The sequence below is a fragment of the Macrobrachium nipponense genome, chromosome 21, assembly GCF_015104395.2.
Source record: "Macrobrachium nipponense isolate FS-2020 chromosome 21, ASM1510439v2, whole genome shotgun sequence".
In the NCBI taxonomy this organism is placed as follows: Eukaryota; Metazoa; Arthropoda; class Malacostraca; order Decapoda; family Palaemonidae; genus Macrobrachium; species Macrobrachium nipponense.
This window is the reverse complement of record NC_087212.1, coordinates 20,663,748-20,683,672: the sequence shown is the minus strand read 5'-3', so window position 1 is coordinate 20,683,672 and position 19,925 is coordinate 20,663,748. Positions and strand designations below refer to the sequence as shown.

Below are 19,925 nucleotides of genomic sequence, written 5' to 3'. Positions count from 1 at the left end.
CGCGTCCTGATAACTTCGAAGGAGGAAAAGCGAACATCGTTTTCCCCGCTTCTTCTTTGGAAGCCATCCAGGAACCAAAACTCCTCAGTGCCTTCTTCATAGAAAGAGTTGGCTTCATCCTCACACAAGAAGAACTCTTCGCTGTCTCGCCGTTGAAAAAAGTGAGTGAGGAGAAGGAGGAGCCGAGGCGTAAGGGAATCCCCAAAAACTTGTAAAAGTAGCTCTGTAAGCTTCTTGTAAGAAGAGACAGCAGCAGAAGTGTTCGGTTCCTCATCCGAACCTTCTAGGACGTCTTGTCGAGGCGAGCGCGGAAGAATCCTTAGGTGACGAAGGGATCCTAGCAGGAGTTGAGCGAGAGGTTGGAGAACGCCCTCTCTTAGAAGAGTTCACATCCACTGGAGAACGATGAGAAGATCTGGGAAGTATACGATGAGACTCCCTCTTCGAGGTATACGGAATCTCAGCCGAAGGAGAGGTAGGGCTCCTACTCCGAGAATTCTCGGAAACATCCGCAGGGCGCTTACGAGGAGGCGAGCGCCTACTATACTCTATGCACCTATCCTGGGGCGAGCGGCTGCCAGGAGAAGAGCGCCTATCGAGAGCAGAGCGCTTGCGCGGCTCTCCATACCTGTCCAGTTGCGTACGATCAACGGAAGTTCGACTGGAAGGCGAAATGCGCCTACTAGGAGAAGGCTGCTTGCGAGACTCTTGACGTCTAACAAGAGGGTAACATTCAGGAGAAGGGCGCTTCAAAACTAACGAGCGCCTACTTGGAGAAGGGCGCTTCCGGGATTCCTGGTGCCTACCAAGAGACAAACGGTCAGGAGAAGTGCGCCTAGAAGCGGGAGAGCGCCTACACGGAGAAGGGCGCTTGAAAGACTCTTGTTGTCTGCCCTTAGGAGAATAATCAGGAGTATGACGCCTTAAAAGAGACGAGCGCCTACTAGGAGAGCTATGTGCAGTAGGCTCTTGGCGCCTACCTTGCGGGGAGCGGCTAACAGTAGGCCGTCTATCATGCACACACTCCTACCAAGACTCTAGATGCCTGTCAGGAGAGAAGTCACGATCCGATACTCGAGGAGAGTGACATCTGGAAGAAGAACGCCTACTTGTATAAGGGCGCCTTCTATAATCTTGAGGCTGCTGAGGAGAAGTCTCACGCGAGGGAGTTGAAGAAATCGCGTGATGAGCAGGTGCAGTGCGCTTACCGGAAGCGGGAATCCAATCTGGAGAAAAAACTTCTTTCTCCATAGAGCGTCCTACCGATGTTTGGCGCCTTGAAATTGAAAGAGAGCCAGGCGAGCGAGGGCGCTCACGCGAGTGAGGGCGCTCCCGCGAGCGAGGGCGCTCACGCGAGCCCCCACCTCATACGAAACCTCCCCATATGAAGGAGAACGATCCTCTGAAGAGCGGCGCCTAGATCTCTTGATCGGAAGAGAAACGTCCTTCCTACGTGATCTAACTGCTAGAGAGTCTGCTAGCGCCGTGATCTGAGCTTGAAGTCCCGCGAGTACTCTCGTAGGAGAATCTTCTAATTCTTCCTCGGAAGCAGGCGCCGAGCGCGGAGCGCGAGAAGAAGAACGATCACAGGATTTCTTGTGTTTCTTCGCCTCCACCGACGATTCTTCCGGGAAAACCTCCGGACTAGAAGCCAAAGGACTGCAGGGAGCCTTCCAAGCCCTCTTCAACGGGCGCGACGCATCCGGGGAGTTCCAACCTCTCTTCGGAGAGGGAGACGACAGAAGAGGAGAAGCATTGGCGTAGGAGCTCCTTCTTGTAGCGATCCGAGGCAGCCTGGGAGCGTACTTCAGGATCTGCCGAGGGACGCCTGACCGGTGGGGGCTCTCCCTAGCCCTCCTGCGGCTTTCGACTTTCCTACTCCACTGGAACTGGGAGTCTGGAAGAGGTCTAGGCCTAGAGGCACTAAGGAGCCGTCAGACGCACCCTCCACAACACTGGGGACACTGCACTGATCACTAACACTCTCCTTACCTTCCAACTGACGAATCTTCTGATCCACAGAACGATTCTTGGCTTTCAGAGCTGCCGCCTCCGAAGGCGAATCTCCGGCTTCGGTGCGGGGAGCCGGGGCTGCAACTTGGGAAGAAGGTTCTAATTCTACGTTAGTACTATTAGGATCCACATCCAACTCACTCATTCTAGATCTGCTAGAACTTCTAGAGGAAGCCTTACGCACTCTATCACGTTCCAACTTCCTAACATAAGAAGAGAGAGCCTTATATTCTTCTTCATTCAATCCCTTACATTCACTACAAGGGTTAGCAAACGCACAATCATTCCCCCTGCATTTCATGCAAACCGTGTGGGGGTCTACCGAAGCTTTCGGCAACCTCACCTTACATCCTTCATTCACGCAAACCCTAAACAACACCGAAGTTTTAACTACCGATTCTAGATCAGACATCGTTAAAGAAAATCAAACTCAAAATCAAACCGGTCCACAATCAGCGTATGCCAAGCCAAACAAAGCGAATACGTCACCAAAAGAAGTCCAAATTAACTCCAGGCAAGCGAGAATCGAAAAACTATCGAGAGGAACCGACAACAGTTGTTATCGTTCCCGCGACAGAGAAAAATCTGACAAGCTTACGGGAGTGGTTCGTACATCCGCCACCCAGCGGCGGGTAAGGTAGACCACCTGACCTACCTGTCGCGTGTGCCGCGAGATTTGAAATTCTGTCGGGAACGTCGGAGACTATAGCTAAGTATATATCTGTCAGGGAAGTTCATGTACAAAACTAGAGATTAAACAATTTTTTTTTTTTACTCAACACTACAATATATAATACAGTGGGCCAATGGGAGACAGGGCTGCAGCTAATGGCACCAAAACATCAAACCCCAAAGTAGTTTCAACAGAAAACGCTGGGTAATCAACTTGCAGTACAGGTTGATTGAGTCAAAGCCGAGAGTAAGAAGAGGAATAGCAATAACCCAATATTGCGAGGTCATCTTCTAACAAGACCAATGTAAAACAAAGCTTCACTTCATATGGAATCAAGAATTAATCATACAAAAGGCATACATATGAATAAAGAAGGTAACAGCAAATCCCACTAATAAGCTGATGTAGCCAAGTGGGTAATTAACTATGGATATCTAGCATAGAATTCAAAGGAAAAAGAACTGTCAATGAGGTGCCTCTGCCAAACATAGCAATAGAGAGACCATTCCAGGTCCACTTATAGAGTAAAGAGAAGCTAAAGTTCCTTTTCAAACAAGAAAAGGTCTAAGGCAGACGTGGGAAGGGTGGCTATCATTGAAAACAAGTACAGTGGAACCTCGACATACGAAAGTCCCAACTTACGAAAAATTCAAGTTACAAAAGCAAATACGAAGATTTTTTTGCCTCTGCATATGAAAATAACTCAGGTTACAAAAGGGTGTTACTGTAAAGTCCCGAGATTCGCCCGGACCACTGAGAACAATTTTAAAACTCGCTCGCCGCCAACTGAGTAGACTCACCACCATCCTCCCACTCTCCCATTGGTTCCTGATGCTAGTCACTGCCGTAAGATCCTGTTCTCCTATTGATCAGCACCTACCTCATTGTGCTCTACGTATTCTACTGGTAAAAGGACGATGTAAATTGAATACATTTAATAAAAAAAAACATTTGTGAATTAAATATCATAAAATATAAAATTAATCAAAGACTGCTATCATCAAAGTCAGCAAATATTTTCTAGAATTCTTTTTCTATTTTAATGTCATTATATGTTTCATTATAGCTGTCGGTAACTCGGTATCTCCATTAGGTAAAGATAGAATAAAGAATAGAAAGGAATGTTTATTATACTGTTTGGTACTTTCAGTAGTTTAGAGATGATGAAAATTTAAGATTACTGTACTGTGTGCTAGGTAAAAGTGGTTGCTTGGCGATCGTTCGCTACTCGTAGTGTTGAACGTAATCAAAAGGTTGGAAGCTTTTTTTTGTTTGTTTGTTTGTTTGTTATAGTTAATGGTTACTTAATAATTATTTGAAATGAGTACATGCAATACACTTAATAAAAAAAATTGTGAATTAGATATCATAAAATATAAAATAAATCAGACTGCTATCCTCGAAGCCAACAAATATTTTCTAGAATTCTTCTTCTGTTTTAATATATGTTTCATTATAGCTGTCAATAACTCGGTATCTCCATTAGGTAAAGATAAAATGACAATTTGTCGAAAATTGCATTTTTCCTAACTATACAAACCTGAGGTCCTTTAACAATAGGAAGTAGCTAGCGGCAGCTGGAACGGTCGTAAGCTTCGAACAAGGGGAGAACGGTAGTTAACTGCTTGTCCGACAGTCGCGCGCCGCGCGGGTAAACAAATCACTTTTGCTTTTGGCCCATGCAAAATACGCAGAGTGAGGGGTGGCATGAGGAGGGACTATATGTAAAGGACCTCAGGTTTGTATAGTTAGGAAAAATGCAATTTTCGACAAATTGTTATTTGTTCCGATACATAATACAAACCCTCGGTCCTTTAACAATAGGAAGACTCACTTCTTGGTGGGAGGAATCTGAGTCTTTGATGAACAGACTGGTGTTCGTCCATCCTTGGAGTGCCTCCCTGGTCGTAAGAGCGAGGGAGGGATCCAAGCCTCTGTCCGATTGATCGGGGTGTGCACCGCAGGATCAATGGTCAGACCTCTGGGCCGAGTACTAAGAGAGAGGCAAGCGTATCTCTTCATACCAGCATTGTAAGAACTTGTTCCTGTACAGGAGCAAATATAAAGTCATGGGTTTGTCTCATGTAGGCATCCACTTCCTCCCCCTTGTAGGAGAAAGTGGTGGATATACGCTCCTATCCCTAGTTAAAGGGATAGGATGGAGCTCGGTCGAGTAGCTTACCTGCATCTGACTCCCTTCCAGCGTGGTGACGACCGTATCCCTCTGCCCACAGGTAGAGGTAGAGAAAGATGGTGAAGAGAAGCCAGTCACACTCTCATTCGCACATTCATTCTCCCAGTCATACCAGGAATCGATGCTGTTCTGCCTGCTCGGGTGCTGGGTAAGCTTACACAACGTGTTGAGCAGCCACCACAGGTCCCAAGGAAAAAGTATCCAAGGACTTGTGGGCAATATCCCGAAGGTAGAAGGACGTGAAGGTGGTCTGGTTGGCCCAGACACCTGCCTTCAGGACCTGCGCCACGGAGAAGTTCTTACGGAACGCTAAGGAGGGTCCGATACCTCTGACTTCGTGGGCTCTCGGTCGGAGCGTACGGATGTCGTCGCTACCATCAGCCTCGTACGCTCTCCTGATCACCTCACGCAGCCAGAAAGAAAGGCGTGTTCTTGGAAACTTCTTTCTTGGTCAACCCAGTGCTAACGAAGAGGCGTCGACACTCAGGCCTGAGGTGTCGAGTTCTCTTCAGATAGCGCCGTAGCGCCCTCACAGGACAAAGCAGCATCTCATCCGCATCGTTATCGGTGAAGTCCAGAAGGGAGGGGATCGTGAAAGACTCGAACCTGTCGTCAGGGATCGACGGATTCTGAGTCTTGGCTACGAAGTTCGGGACGAAATCGAGCGTCACAGATCCCCAGCCTCTGGTGTGTTTAACATCATAAGAAAGACCATGTAGTTCCCCTACTCTCTTCGCCGATGCCAGGGCCAGCAAGAAGAGGGTCTTGAGGGTCAGATCCCTGTCTGACGACTCTCGGAGTGGCTCGAAGGGTCTTCGAGTCAAACTCCTAAGGACGAGAGTCACATCCCACGCAGGGGGCCTGAGTTCCCTGGGTGGGCAAGACCTTTCGAAGCTCCGCAAGAAGAGCCAGCAGGTCCGGATACCAAACGGCTTGAGGTCGTTTGGGAGCCACCAGGATCATTCTGAGATTGGGAGTGACCAGCACTCGACTGATCACTTTCCGAATCAGACAGAAGGGAGGAAAGGCGTAAACGAAGAGGTTGTCCCAGGGGTGTTGGAGAGCGTCCTCTGCAGCTGCCCATGGGTCCGGCACGGCTAAAAAGAAAACCTGAAGTTTTCTGTTGTGCCGGGTGGCGAACAGGTCTACGACCGGTCGCCCCCACAGGTTGAAGAGCCTTTCCGCCACATCTTGGTGTAGAGACCATTCGGTTCCTATCACCTGATCCCGACGGCTGAGCTTGTCCGCTACTACTACATTCCTCTTGCCTGGGATGTAGCGTGCTGACAGCTCTATCGAGTGAGCTGTGGCCCACTCGTGCACCTGCACCGTCAACTGGTGAAGCGGAAGAGACACTAGGCCCCCCTGCTTGTTGACATATGCCACTACTGTGGTGTTGTCGCACATCAACACCACTGAGTGTCCCACCAAGCGGTCCTGAAATTCTTGGAGAGCGTAGAACGCCGCCTTGAGTTCCAGGACATTGATGTGAAGGTGCTTCTCGTGATGGTCCCACACACCTGCAGTCAGCAACTCCTCCAGGTGTGCGCCCCATCCCTCGGTCGATGCGTCTGAGAACAGCAGCATCTCCGGGGGGGGAGTGCGTATAGGCACTCCTCTTAAGAGGTTCTTGTCGTCGAGCCACCAGGCTAGGTCCTGCCTCACCTTGTCCGTGAGAGCCACGGGAAAGTAAGGAGGATCCTTCGCCTGAGACCAACTCTCCCTTAGCCTCCACTGGAGAGACCGCAGGTGAAGACGCCCGTGAGGGACTAACTTCTCGAGTGACGACAGATGGCCGATCACGACTTGCCATTGCTGTGCTGCCTGTTCCTGCCGAGACAGGAACCGGCCGGCTGCCTCCCTGAATTTGCTGATACGCAAGTCTGCGGGAAAGACCTGCCCTGCTACCGTGTCTATCAGCATACCCAGGTACTTCATCTTCTGCTTGGGTTCGAGATCGGACTTCTCGTAGTTTATCACGATCCCCAGATCGCGACAAAACTTGAGGAGTCGATCTCTGTCCTGCAGCAACTGCGAGCGGGAGCTCGCCAGGACCAGCCAATCGTCGAGATACCTCAGAAGACGTATCCCGTGCGAATGGGCCCAAGCTGACACCAGAGTGAACACTCGCGTGAACACCTGTGGGGCGGTTGACAGACCGAAACAAAGTGCCCTGAATTGGTACACCGTCCCGTCGAAGATGAAGCGGAGGTACTTTCTGGAGGACTGATGGATGGGTATTTGAAAATACGCGTCCTTCAAGTCCACTGAAAGCATGAAATCGTTCCCCCTGATCGAGTCGAGCACCGAGCATGCCGACTCCATCGTGAACCGCGTCGTGCGAACGAAGCGGTTCAGGGGAGAGAGGTCTATCACCGGACGCCAGCCCCCCGATGCCTTCTCCACTAGGAAGAGGCGGCTGTAAAAGTCCGGTGACTGGTCCTCCCACGCTCTCTACAGCTCGTTTCGCCAGCATGGTCTGATCTCCTGTCGAAGAGCGTTGTCCTTTGATGATCCCCGGACATAGGTTTGTAGATGGACCGGTTTGGAGATGAGGGGGGGCCGAGACTCGAAGGGTAGCAGATATCCCTCCTGAAGGACGTCTACTATCCAGTTCTCGGCACCGTAGCGCTGCCAAGTTGCCCAATGGCTCGCTAGGCACCCCCCCACTTCCGGCAGCAGGTGAGGGGGAACGCCGTCCCTAGCGTTTCCCACCTCGTTTCGACTTCTTCCCACCACCTCCTCGGGGAAAGGAGGGCTGGGAGGAGGGCTGGTTACGGCCTCCTTTCGCAGAAGTCGAAACAACAGGAGTCTTCACACGGGGCTTAGACGGTGCAACTGTCTTCGCCGCCGTGGAAGCGCCAGCTAAACTCTTGGGCTTAGCCGCAGTTGCTCGAGATTGCCCAGTAACCTTCGAGACTGCCTGGTGAACTAAGCGGTCACTGTCATCAGTGCGCCGCCTTTCCACCGCAACATCCACCATCTCTCCGGGAAAGAGAGCGGGGGAACTCCTAATAGGTCCATTGCGAAGCCCGAGTGCCGCCTCACGCCCGGCCCCCTTGGTCACTCGGGTAAGGACTGCGTCCCTACGTCGAAGAACCAAGTTGGCCCACAGGTTAGCAGTCTGATGGGCGAGGTAAGAGATAGCTCTTCCTCCAGACTGGCACAGTCTCCTGAAAGAAGCGTCGTCTTCGAGAGCAGAACTCCCAGAGCCGGCCGCTACTTTGGATATTGTGAGGGACCACAAATCCAGCCAAGAGACTGCCTGGAACGCTGCCATAGCGGTAGATTCCAGGGCAAGTGCCTCCTGCTGCGAGAACCAGAGGTTCTCCGACAGGAGCTGCTGCAGGGACACACCTGGAGTCAGCCTTGCTAACTCCGGGTTAACCTGTTTCGGCAGTATCGGGTCTTCCGAAGGCACGTAGAAACGCCTCTGACGCTGTAGAGGAGGAGGAAGCAGCTTGGAAGACCGTCCAGATTTCAGCGAATCCTCTCGCCCTGAGACGAGATTCTCGACTTGATCCAGGACCGAGTCTGCAAGCTCCGATCGCGGCAGCCCCACCATCATTTTGGGTTCCTTCTTAGGACCCCAAAATGACTCGAGCCGGGACGTGGGCTCGGCCGGTGGTAGCGGCGATCCTTCTGCAAGGTCATTATGCTGACGAATCAGCTTAATGACTTCTGCAAAATTCCTCTGTATCTCGGGAGTAACCGCGTCTTGTGGAGTAGGACCGTCCAGTCCCTCCAGCAAGAACAGATCCCGAGATACTCCTCCTTCAGAAAGAGGAACAGCGGCAGACCCCTGACGGTCGCCTCCAACTACTTGCGCGTATGTCCTGGTCGGTCCTAGAACCGTGCCTGATCCATACGGCGTCATAGCGGGATCGCGAGCGGCGCACCTCACGCGATCACTCCTAGGTACCTCGCTCCTCCCGGTGTAGCCCGAGGAGGTTGAAGGTACAGGAGAGGCATACCTGACGCTCCCCCCTCGCTCGCTGGCAGGACCAGCGTGCGTGGGGGGCTGCTGCTGATCGTCAACCCGCGGTGGCGATCGAGCAGCAGGCCTAGCCTTGCCGCTCGCCTGGGGCGAGAGGCTCGGCTGAGAACATCGACGCTGATCTCTAGCGTCAGGCGAGCTGTTGCTGGTTACCGTCTCCGCCCGGTCCCGGTGGGAGCGGCGGTCAGGTGACCTGCTAGGCTCGCTGTCGCGGTGAGACCGGCGAGCGTTCTCTCGGCGCGTCGAGCCGCTGGTACCAGCCGTGGCCGACGGCCGCGGGGACCCCTTTCCCGCCTCAACCCGTGGCTGGTCAGCGACCGTCACGTCAACCCGAGCAGCCAGCTGGTCGCTGCGAGAGCGTCCACTGGCCTGGCGAGAGTCGTCTGCACGACTCTCGCCAGTCTTCTGCTCCGCGCCGCGGTCTTGACGGCGAGCGAGCTCGGGCGTCAAAACTTTGGCTGGACGGTCTCCCGTGGAAGAGCGTCCACTCGGTACTTCTCGCGAACGAGAAGCAGCCGAGACGGATCCTGATTTAGCGGCAGAACCGCTAACACCAGGTGAGGACGTACCAGCCGAGGCTGGTACACCTCTGGTCCCCGTCGTCTTCTTCTTTGCAGAGGAAGAGATGGGCCCCGTTCCCGAAGGAACAGGAGGACCAGCAGAAGAGCTCCCCGAATCGCCTGAGCGAGACGGGCCCTTAGAAGATCCCGAAGGAGTCTTCTTAGGGGGGGGAGGAGGCAGCCTTCTTCTTCTTCGGCTTGGTAGCCTTAGAAGTCGAAGGGGAAGAGGAGGCAGCAGACGACTAAGAAGACGACGAAGACGACGACGACACCTTCCTCTTCTTCCTCTTCTTCTTCGCCAGGCTCCGCAGGACAGACGTCAGGTCTTCCATCCAGGAGGGAGCCGGGGCAGTTGCCGAAGCAACAGGGCCCGACTGCACCTGTCCGGAAGGACCTGAGACTGTAGCAGCACCACCAACAACAGGAGCGACAGGAACAGGTACAGGAACAGCAGGAACAGCAGGCACAGCAGCATCTGAAATAAAAGGAGCAGCAGGGACAGCAACAGGTACGGCAGGAACCACAGGAGAGCCAGGCGTCCTGTCGGCAGCTACCATCATTCTTGGCACTGGCGGCAGGTCTAGGGGAGTACTCTTAGGGCAGCGGAAGTCCGGGGTCAGCAGCACAAAGAAACCAGGTGGCGGTGGCATTGTCCTCTTTGGCACGGCAGTAATGGGTTTGTGCACCGCAGCTGTAGGCGTCACCGTCATTACATGCGGCGTATACACTAGATGCGGCGGCATGTCATAGGCTGGTGTTGTGATAGTGGTAGTGGTAGTGGTCACCACACCATGAGTGACCACTGCCGACCCCGCCAACCGCTGAATCAACCCCTGAATGCTTGGCACTCCCTGCAGCCCCAGCGACTCCCACACCTGTCCAAGGTCGTCCTTCACTGGTGGCACATCTGCGGAAGCAACAGTCGGGTTAGTAAGAGGGGTTCCCTCGCGCCTGGGGGAAGACGAACCCCACCCAGAGTGGACGGAAGGCCCCGAATACAACTGGACGTCCGGGTAGCGGGCGCCCTCCTCCACACTCGACGGATCGAGCGAGGAGAAGGACTCCGCTACCCCCCCCGCAGGGGAAGGCGCGAAATGGGGGCTGACCGGGAGGCAGGAAGGAAGACGAAGTGTCAGTTACCAAAGGAGTCACTGGAGAGCTTTCCGATGACTTCTTTGGAGGCCTAAGTCTCTTCCTGCCCTCGTACAGAACCCACTGCGCCTCGGACCAATTCATACAGGTAATACATGGCTCGTCCCGGGAGCATTCTCGCCCCCGGCAACGAGTACACACCTCATGTGGATCTACGTCCACGAAAGATCTAAATCCGCCGCATCTACGCCCCTCCAGCCCGGGACACACTCTACGGGCGACTGGGGGGCGCGGCGAAATCTCCATTTCTAGATCACTCATGATTAGTCAATGTAATAAAGAAATGCAATAAAGTACTTACAATTCATATACACACTAACAAACCAGAAAGAGGGCTGAATACTCAAAGCAACGACAATAGCGGGCAGAGCGATGACGAACACGTCCTGTCTCCACACGGCCGAAAGCAAAAGTGATTTGTTTACCTCTCAGTCGCGCGGCGCGCGACGATCGGACAAGCAGTTAACTACCGTTCTCCCCTTGTTCGAAGCTTACGACGTTCCAGCTGCCGCTAGCTACTTCCTATTGTTAAAGGACCGAAGTTTTGTATTACGTATCGGAACAAATAAAGAATAGAAATGAATGGTTATTAAACTGTTTGGTAGTTTCAGTAGTTGAAGAGAGATAATGAAAATTTATGATTACTATACTGTGTGCTAGGTAAAAGTGGTTGCTTGGCAATCGTTCGCTACTCGTAGTGTTGAACGTAAACAAAAGGTTGGAAGCTTTTTTTTGTTTGTTTGTGATTATAGTTAATGATTAATTAATAATTATTTGAAATGAGTACATACTGATTATTTATACATTTTATTGGCATATTCTAAGCTTTTAGCTTCTTAGGTTTAGATGTCAGAATCATAGACTAGGCTACAGTAGCAACTGCTAACATAGGCTAGGCTTATTGCTAAGGGACATATGCTAAAGTCCTAATATATGCAGTAAAACTGGGGTTGAACATTACATGAAGTTGAATATTACTCAAGTATGTACAGTATTTTGCCATTTTGGAGACATATTTCTGAAGTCGGATTGGCGTCATAACCCTAGAACATGTGTTGTAAGCCTGGAAATAATGAACTGGGGTGTTTTTGTAGGGCTTGGAACAAATTAGGCAATTTACATGTAAAATGTGGTTCAAGATACGAAAAAATCAGGTTACGAAGGCCGCCTGGGAACGGATTAATTTCGTATCCTGAGGTATTACTGTAACACACTCCATTACAATGTGTAAAAGGGAATAAGAATGAGCTGGAAGGATGGGGGAAAGGTAGTAAGAGTGCTGTTTCCCTACATCTACCTACTAGATCTTAAGATTACCCCAGGGGCAAGAGCTAAGTCATCTGACAATTGGGTCCCAAAAGGAGAGCACATCATCTACTTTCCAAGACTCTATTCTGTAAAATTTCCTGGACCAGCACCTAATGAAGACCTATACTAACATACTTACTGTATACAAAAATTGGTAGACAAGTAAGAAGCCATGAACTTTTCAAAGGCCAAATTTTTTTCATCAATCTGTATTTTTCATAGCTAACAAACCTGAGGTCTTAAGAATAGGATAATGTAGCGTCAGCTGGAAACCAGTTAAAAACCATCAAAGATAGTAAAGCAAGGAATCTGTGGCATCTGGCAACTCGTGCATATACAAGGTGGATGTTGGTCACTGACCAAGCTTGGAACCTCATGACGCACCAGTCTTTCTTCAACCGCCTTAGAGAGCAGTGTGTCACTAAGAAAGGTGAAACTTATGAAAGGGGAGAATCCAAACTACTCCATTGTTAGCACAACTCTAATTTCCTCTCCCCCCACCCACCCCTTCCCTGTTTGAAGCCGAGGCTAGGAAGGCTGTAATAAAGGATTTGGTAAATAAATCCTGAATCTTTGGGAAGATGGGGACCCAAATTCCTAATGAAGGCATGCAGAACATACCTCAATAGTCTAAGTACTTAACTGATGTACACATAGATGTACCTTGCTCTCCAAAGAGAGTAAGGAGTACGTATTCCATGAATGACCTCAACATGATGAAAGAGGGAACTAATGATATACAGTAAAAAAGAACAGCCAGTGCTAGCAAGCGTTTGACACCAAAATGGAGTGGATTAAGTTAAGTAGAGACATAGAGATACTACATGATTACACCCCATAACAAACAAACACATGCCTCCACTTTTTTAATTTTTATTTTATATTATTCTCATCTTTATTTCTTGTATTTTCTCAATTATAATTTTTTATGTTTTGTCACAATTTCCACTGTATAAGTGATAGAAAAAATTCATTACTAGAGACAGAGATGCATTCTACATCACCTAGCGTGTGTGTGTTGTGTGTGTGTGTGTGTGTGTGTGTGTGTGTGTGTGTGTGTGTGTGTGTGTGTGTGTAGTACATGCACTCACTCCCTTTGACAAAATTCATGACAAATTTTGCATTAGTGTATAAATATCTTTAAACAATATTATACTGTGAATATAACATTATACAGTATTCGAGATGAAATATAAACGGTGATAAAAACATTCTCTTATGTACTGTTGTGATATGTGTGATAATCATAATCATCAGCTAAAAAAATAAATAGCTAATGACATTAACATTGATGAAATGCCACACACACACACAACACACACACACACACACACACACACACACACACACACACACACACACACACAAGTAAAGCCTCTGTGATATTACGAGGTGAATTGAAAAATTATAATTTCAGTACATCACAATTAATTACTCTTTAAGCGTTCTTAAAATGAATCTGCTTTAGACACGTCATCATTGAGAAACGCAGTATGTACTAAAGATGCAAACATAAGGTGTTTTACACACACAAACACTTTCCATGATAAGGCAAAATGAGAAATCAGTGCTCATAATAAGGAACAAGCTTAATGAAAACTCTTTTTATATCGTAGTCACTCTTTCGTCCTCAAAGGATTTGCCCCTACATGATGTGGCAGCACCACATGGAGGGATAACTCCTTTGAGGACCAACAGCAACTACCAAAAATAGGTTTTTCCTATATCAAAACATGTTATTGTTATAATACAATTAAGTTTGTTCATACTTACCTGGCAGATATATATATATATAGCTGTATTCTCTGAAGTCCGACAGAATTTCAAAATTCGCGGCACACGCAGTGGGCGGCCAGGTGGTAGTACCCATTCCCGCCGCTGGGAGGCGGATATCAGGAACCATTCCCATTTTTTATTCATATTTTATCAGTGCCACTGTCTCCTGAGGGGAGGTGGGTGGGCACTTTAATTATATATATCTGCCAGGTAAGTATGAACAAACTTAATTGTATTATAACAATAACATTTTGTTCATGAAACTTACCTGACAGATATATATATAGCTGAATCCCACCTTCGGATGGTGGGAAGAGACAGAATAGGATTTTTAGGAAACTAAATTAAGTAGATGATATACATCTTGGTTCCTGACCTGTTAGCATAGCCGACTTCGTGATTACTGTCACCAAAGTCTGCTTCTGCTTTACTAGAGTTGCCAGCGAGGTAGAGACCTGTAATGCTGGTGCGCTCTAGATGATCTGTCAACGGGGGCATGACCACAATGTGACTAGACCATATGACCATACTTCTGAGGGCAATGAAGCTAAAACCACCACCTGACCTAACCTATCAAAGTTAGTTCCATAACTTCTAGGCTAAAGAAAAGGAACGCGCCTCAAGCGACCAACCCTTCAAAGTTAAAAGCACACCTATCCCTTTTCTATAGGATAGGATACATGTTGCTTCCTGCCCCCAATAATATATCTATGGATATGTATGGTCCTAGCGACTTACAGATCTCAAATGTTGTCTTCACATCCCGTCGGGAGTGTTAAGCGAACACAGAGTTGCTTCGCTAAAGCGTGGCACTCAGGATGTTACTGAGTGTCATGCTCTGTTGAAATGCTTCCGAGGCCGCGCCCTCACCTCTTGAGCATTCATATTAAGAAAAAATCTCAAATCTTTATGCAAACATAATGAATGAGACTTCTTAAAAGAACTCCTTGACTATAATGCCAGGGTGTTCTTGGACATGAACCAGTCTGGTCTTTTTACGGAACACCGCAGATTGTCCGTTGACCTCGACTTTCTATAGTTTTATCAAGATAAAACTTGAGAGACCCGACAGGGCACAGGACTCTCTAATGCCCTTGCCCAATAATTTGTGCCATACCCTTGGTCTCCAAGCCTTCGGGTCAAGGGTTAGACAGGTTTTCGTTCTTACCAAGAACGAAAGGCTTAGAGGACAGACCGCATTATGTCCTTTAAAGCCAAAACCAAAAACCTCTGATGATGGCTAAAACCTCACTAACCCTCTTTGCGTGGCTAGAGCGGTTAGAATGTTAGCCTTTCTGGTCACGTGTATTAAGTTCGCAGAAAGGATAGGTTCGAAATGCTTTTGGCATCAGAAAACTCAGACTACGTCTAAGTTCCATGCCGGAACCTTCGATCCAGAGAATTTCAAGATCTCCACAGACCTCAAAGATCGTGAAGCTTTGTTGTTTGACAGAACCGAATCTCTGAGCCTAGAGGCCGTCAACAACATATTTGCATATTCTACAATAGTTAGGACTTCTAGCTTATCTCATACTTCAGACGGAAAGATAGAACCATAAAGAAATTCACAGAGGTCGAGGTGGAGGAACAGTCATTTTCCCTTCACTATCTCCAGAAACGGCCCCCTCCGATTGAACACTGAAAATAGGCAGCACTGCTTTGCCTTGGCCAGAGACTGCCATTAATCTTGAAGATCTTATCGCTTCTCGATAGTCTGAACGCCTTCAGACTCAGAGAGGAGAAGATATTAGATACTTCACTAAGTGACGATGTTAGATTACACCGATTCTCTCGGGAAGGGTCTTTGGACAATTCTCTCTGAATTACATGACCTCTGTGAATCCAACCTCTTAAAGGCCAACATGGTGGCGACTAATGCTAATCCTCTAGGATCATGAATAAGGGAACAACTTAAGAGGAAGCTCCTTCGCCTTCAATATTACGAAAAACTTAACGAAAGGACGCCCTCAGTCTCTCCTCAACTTTCTATATACTTCTAAGTGAGGATTACTCAGACGTCAGTAGTTGCTGCCTTCGATCGAGAAGACCCGCACGGACGTGCACTAGTTTAACGAACCTCTTGAGGATCGTTACGTTCCGTGCCCAAGCCCATAACCAACTCTCTCTTCTTGAGCTATGAGAGAGCTGAGAAATTATCCGAGATGATTTGGACCACTCGATCAAAAACTCACTCTTCGAGGAACTGGAGAGCCGACCAAAATTGGCTTCCAATTCTTTCAGACAATGTGCCAGGACATCTGTTCCTCTGTTCGGATGTCTGGCACCCTCTCGCTATCACCCGAGGTGATCCTCAAGCCGTTGAGAGAAAATTAGAATTATTACCAGATCTTTGATGTTATTCCAATTTCTCCATGAGGAAAAACTGTAGAGGTCTGAATTGCTGTTTATTCAGGGAAAACAAGCTTCTCCAGCGAGGAAATGGTCCCCAGCAAACTCATCCATTCCCTCACTCAGCCTGCTTCCTTCCCTAAATAAGGCTGCGCTTTGCATAAGCAGGAGAGCATTATTATAGTGCTATGCCGCGGTAGACTCGTACAGAATTCTGTTACAGTGCGGTAAAACCGCACCAAACAGGTATAAGAGATATCTTGTTGAAATTTTCTAAGTAAACGGAAGGCATGTTCATTCATGATTACTAGAAATTTCCTCAACCCGAGGCTAAAATCCATGATTGTAGGGCGGAGAGACGGCTAGTCAGCCATTCCCGCAGGGGAGAGAGACGTAACCAACCGCGCATGTCACAGAGCTAGCCGGTACTGCGTAGATCACAGTAACAGCAGCCTTGTTCATTCATCGTTTCGCACTATCTGCCTGAGTTGCCAGCTACTCCCTTTACGAAGGAATAGGTATGATATTATCGAGCAAAAGGAAACTCTCAAGCAGGCATATTTAAACGAAACAGAATTCGCTAAATACAGAAGCTGAGTTGGTGTTGTCGTAACAATACCTTAAGAGTTGTTCTTACTCCGAAAACTCTTGGAAGGTTGAAGGGAGTGTCAATTAAATACATTAGAACAACAGTTCTTTCGGCTTCTATCCGTAGAGGTAAATACGATATGCGTATATGACTTGACCCATGCGTTAGCAAAATGATGCAAAGATAAACTACGTAAGTATTGTAGTAATTTGAACATCGAATTCTCTACTACATCTTTCCTCGACGAGGAAGAGAGAAAGAAAGGAAAACGACTGTCCACGTTCTAATGAATGAGACTTTTTAAAAGAACTCCTTGACTCTTTGCCAAGACTCTTTGCCAAGAGAAGGGAGTAATATTCGAATAGAGATCATCAAGTGAGAACCGAGGATCGAAAAGGACCGTTCAAAGTTCTTATGATATTGGACATAAGACTTCCTGGATCTAGTCTACAAGTCTCTTCTTTACTCCCGGATGAGCCTCTGAAAATGAATGAGAGCTCTTCCGAAATTTGTTAAAGAGAGTTTATCCGCTTAAACGACAAAAACGTTAAAATCTATGTCAATGAGAACTACCCCATTTATGAGGGGTCCCCCACTTAAATGACAAAACGTTTAGTATCTTGACAATGGGGAAAACGTCCTTACTTGACAAAACAATTAGCACTTTGCTAATAGGGGAAAACCCTTTAACATGACCGAAAGTCACCCGGAATCCGAGTATATAATCTTCCGATTCTCAGAGAATCGATGAAGAGGCAAGAGGGATCGAAGAAAAAATTCGGGTATGTCTCTTCCGCTAACTCCGAATTCTCCTTTTTTTAAAAATTTCTGTAAAGGAATGTCCTGTGGAGAGTCCTGAAAAACCTCCTCTTGACGAGCGTTTAGAAAGCGTCAAGCGTCCTAAGAAACGTCCTGAACAGCAATAAGACGCCGTCTACAAGTCTTTTCTCTCGCAAAGCGTCCTGCGTCCTGCCGAGCTTCCACCGAAGCGTCCTGGCGAATGTCCACAAAAGCGTCCTCATAAGCGTCCTGCCGAGCGTCCTGCTGAGCGTCCTCAAAAGCGTCCTGCTGAGCGTCCTCAAAAAACGTCCTGCTTAGCTGCGAGCGTGTCTGAGCAGAGAACACCAAGTCTTCTGAACGACATTTCAGAGAGGATCTCGTTGAGCGCCCTGATGCATGCAAGGCCCGCCAAGAGGCGTCCTGGCGAGCGACCCTGCAACATGCTCAATGTTATGACGAACCGCGTTTTGCGTAGGACGTTGAATATTTTCAAGGGACGTCCTCATGCGAGTCTCCATGGAGAGCCGCACGCTGCTCCTGAAGTGTGTGAACACTAAAGGAAGACGTACGGCTTTCGTCTTCAAGACGGGCCTTAAAGACCTTCATACCTTCTTACAAAGACAGTGGCCGCCTGTGCGACAACTTGCGTCTTAGTAATGCAAAAGAACATCTCCAGAAACGCACTCAGCAAAGGAACGCCGAGCGTCCGAAAGACACCCTCGCAAGGTGCTTGCCGAGTGTCCTGGAGAATGTCTCTACTTATAGGACGTCGAGCACCTCCAAAAGCTTCCTCACGTCTAAATTGCCCTTCTTATGCCGAACCAGAGACATAAGTTGTTTGACTGTGCAAAGCAGCTTGCCGGACGTCAAACTTATCAGCATGCTTTTTCGAAGTAAAGCGAACGTTACATAACGTATACGGAGCGCCGTGAGGAGAGGAGATGAATACTGAGTTGCTCCTCCAAAAGGTGGAATCAAGAATGTCCTTGATTACCATATTCTTTTGGAATGCTAGCGAGGTTGAAACAGCTCTAACTTCATGAGCGTTCACTCGCAGGAGGCTCAAATCACTCTTCTGGCAAGATGAATGAGCCTCCTTAATAATGTCCCTTAGGAAAAGAGCCAGTGCATTCTTCGAAAAGGGTAATTTGTTAGTCTCCTCTGAGTCACCCATAGATTCCCAAGGACCTCTTACTTCCTTCGTTTATGTAAATAAAATTTGAGAGCCCTGACAGGGCACAGGACTCTTTCATCCTCTCGTGACGAGAGAGAGGACGTGAAGCGTCCACTTCTCTAAAGCTTCTTAAGGGGCGCGCAGTTCCGTTTCCGACGAGCTCCAACCCCAACCCCTTGTTGGGTGGGGAGGAAACGCCTCGGAAAGGACTGAGAAGCAATCCTTCAAGATTCGTGCACGTGCTCGATCTTCGGCAGCCTGGGAAGCGACAACAGGACCTGCCGAAAGGAAGCCAGACCAGCGTGAAAAACCTGTAACCCTCCTTCGGCTTTTGACATGCCCTCTCCCTGGTTTCCTGGGAGTCCGACAGAGGTCTAGGCCTAGAGGCGTTATGGGGCCGATCTGACGTTTCCTCCTGACGAGAGAGAGGACGTGAAGCGTCCTCTTCTCTAAAGCTTCTTAGAGGGCGCGAGTCCTTCCGAGAGCTCCAACCCTTGCGCGGGGAGGACGCCTCGGAGGACGAGAAGCAATCCTTCAAGATTCGTGCACGTGTAATTACTTTAGCAGCCTGGGAAGCGTCAACAGGTCCTGCCGAAGGGACGCCAGATCGGTGGGGAGCCCCCGTAACCCTCTTGCGGCTTTTGACATGCCCTCTCCCTGAGTCCTGGGAGTCCGACAGAGGTCCAGGCCTAGAGGCATTATGGGGCCGATCCGACGCCCCCTCCACAACACAAGGGGCACTACACTTCACAACACTGATTGGAGAGCGAGCACTTTAGTCTAAGATTACTTGATGTAATCCTCTAGCAGACACTTCTTCTAGGCCCGTAAACCATACCACAGGGTTAGGCAAAATAAATTCTACAGGAGGTTAGAAGGTTCATTATTTCTAACTTCTGTTTACTGTGGAGGAAAACTCCTGATTCTAACACGCTCTAAAATGCGTACATGAATCCTACTTCTTCCGTAATCAGTCACACATTACACTAATTACACTGATCTTTATGCAAAGAAAACATGTAAACGTCATATATACTAAGCGAGTGTCTACCGAAAGTTCCGGTAGCCTCACCTTACCCCATGCAGACAACAAAGTCTGAAACTAGGCTAACTAGCTTCAGACATTATATGCAATGAAAAAATTTAACTTATGATAGCGTATGCCTAGCCACAAATCCAAGTCAATAATCGAAAGAATAATTAGGATACTTAAGCGGCTAATGAAGTTCAAAATCCTAGTCGGAGGTCTGTAAACAGTTGTTTACCGACCGGCGACAGAAAAAATATGAATAGAAAATGGGAATGGTTCCTGATATCCGCCTCCCAGCGGCGGGAATGGGTACTACCACCTGGCCGCCCA

General features: G+C 48.5%; 1 protein-coding gene across 1 annotated transcript in view; it reads right to left on the bottom strand.

Moving 5' to 3' along the window:
• Window positions 1–19,925, bottom strand: part of LOC135197829 (U3 small nucleolar RNA-associated protein 6 homolog) — a 277,323-nt gene that overhangs the window by 37,961 nt on the left and 219,437 nt on the right. The window lies entirely within an intron of this gene.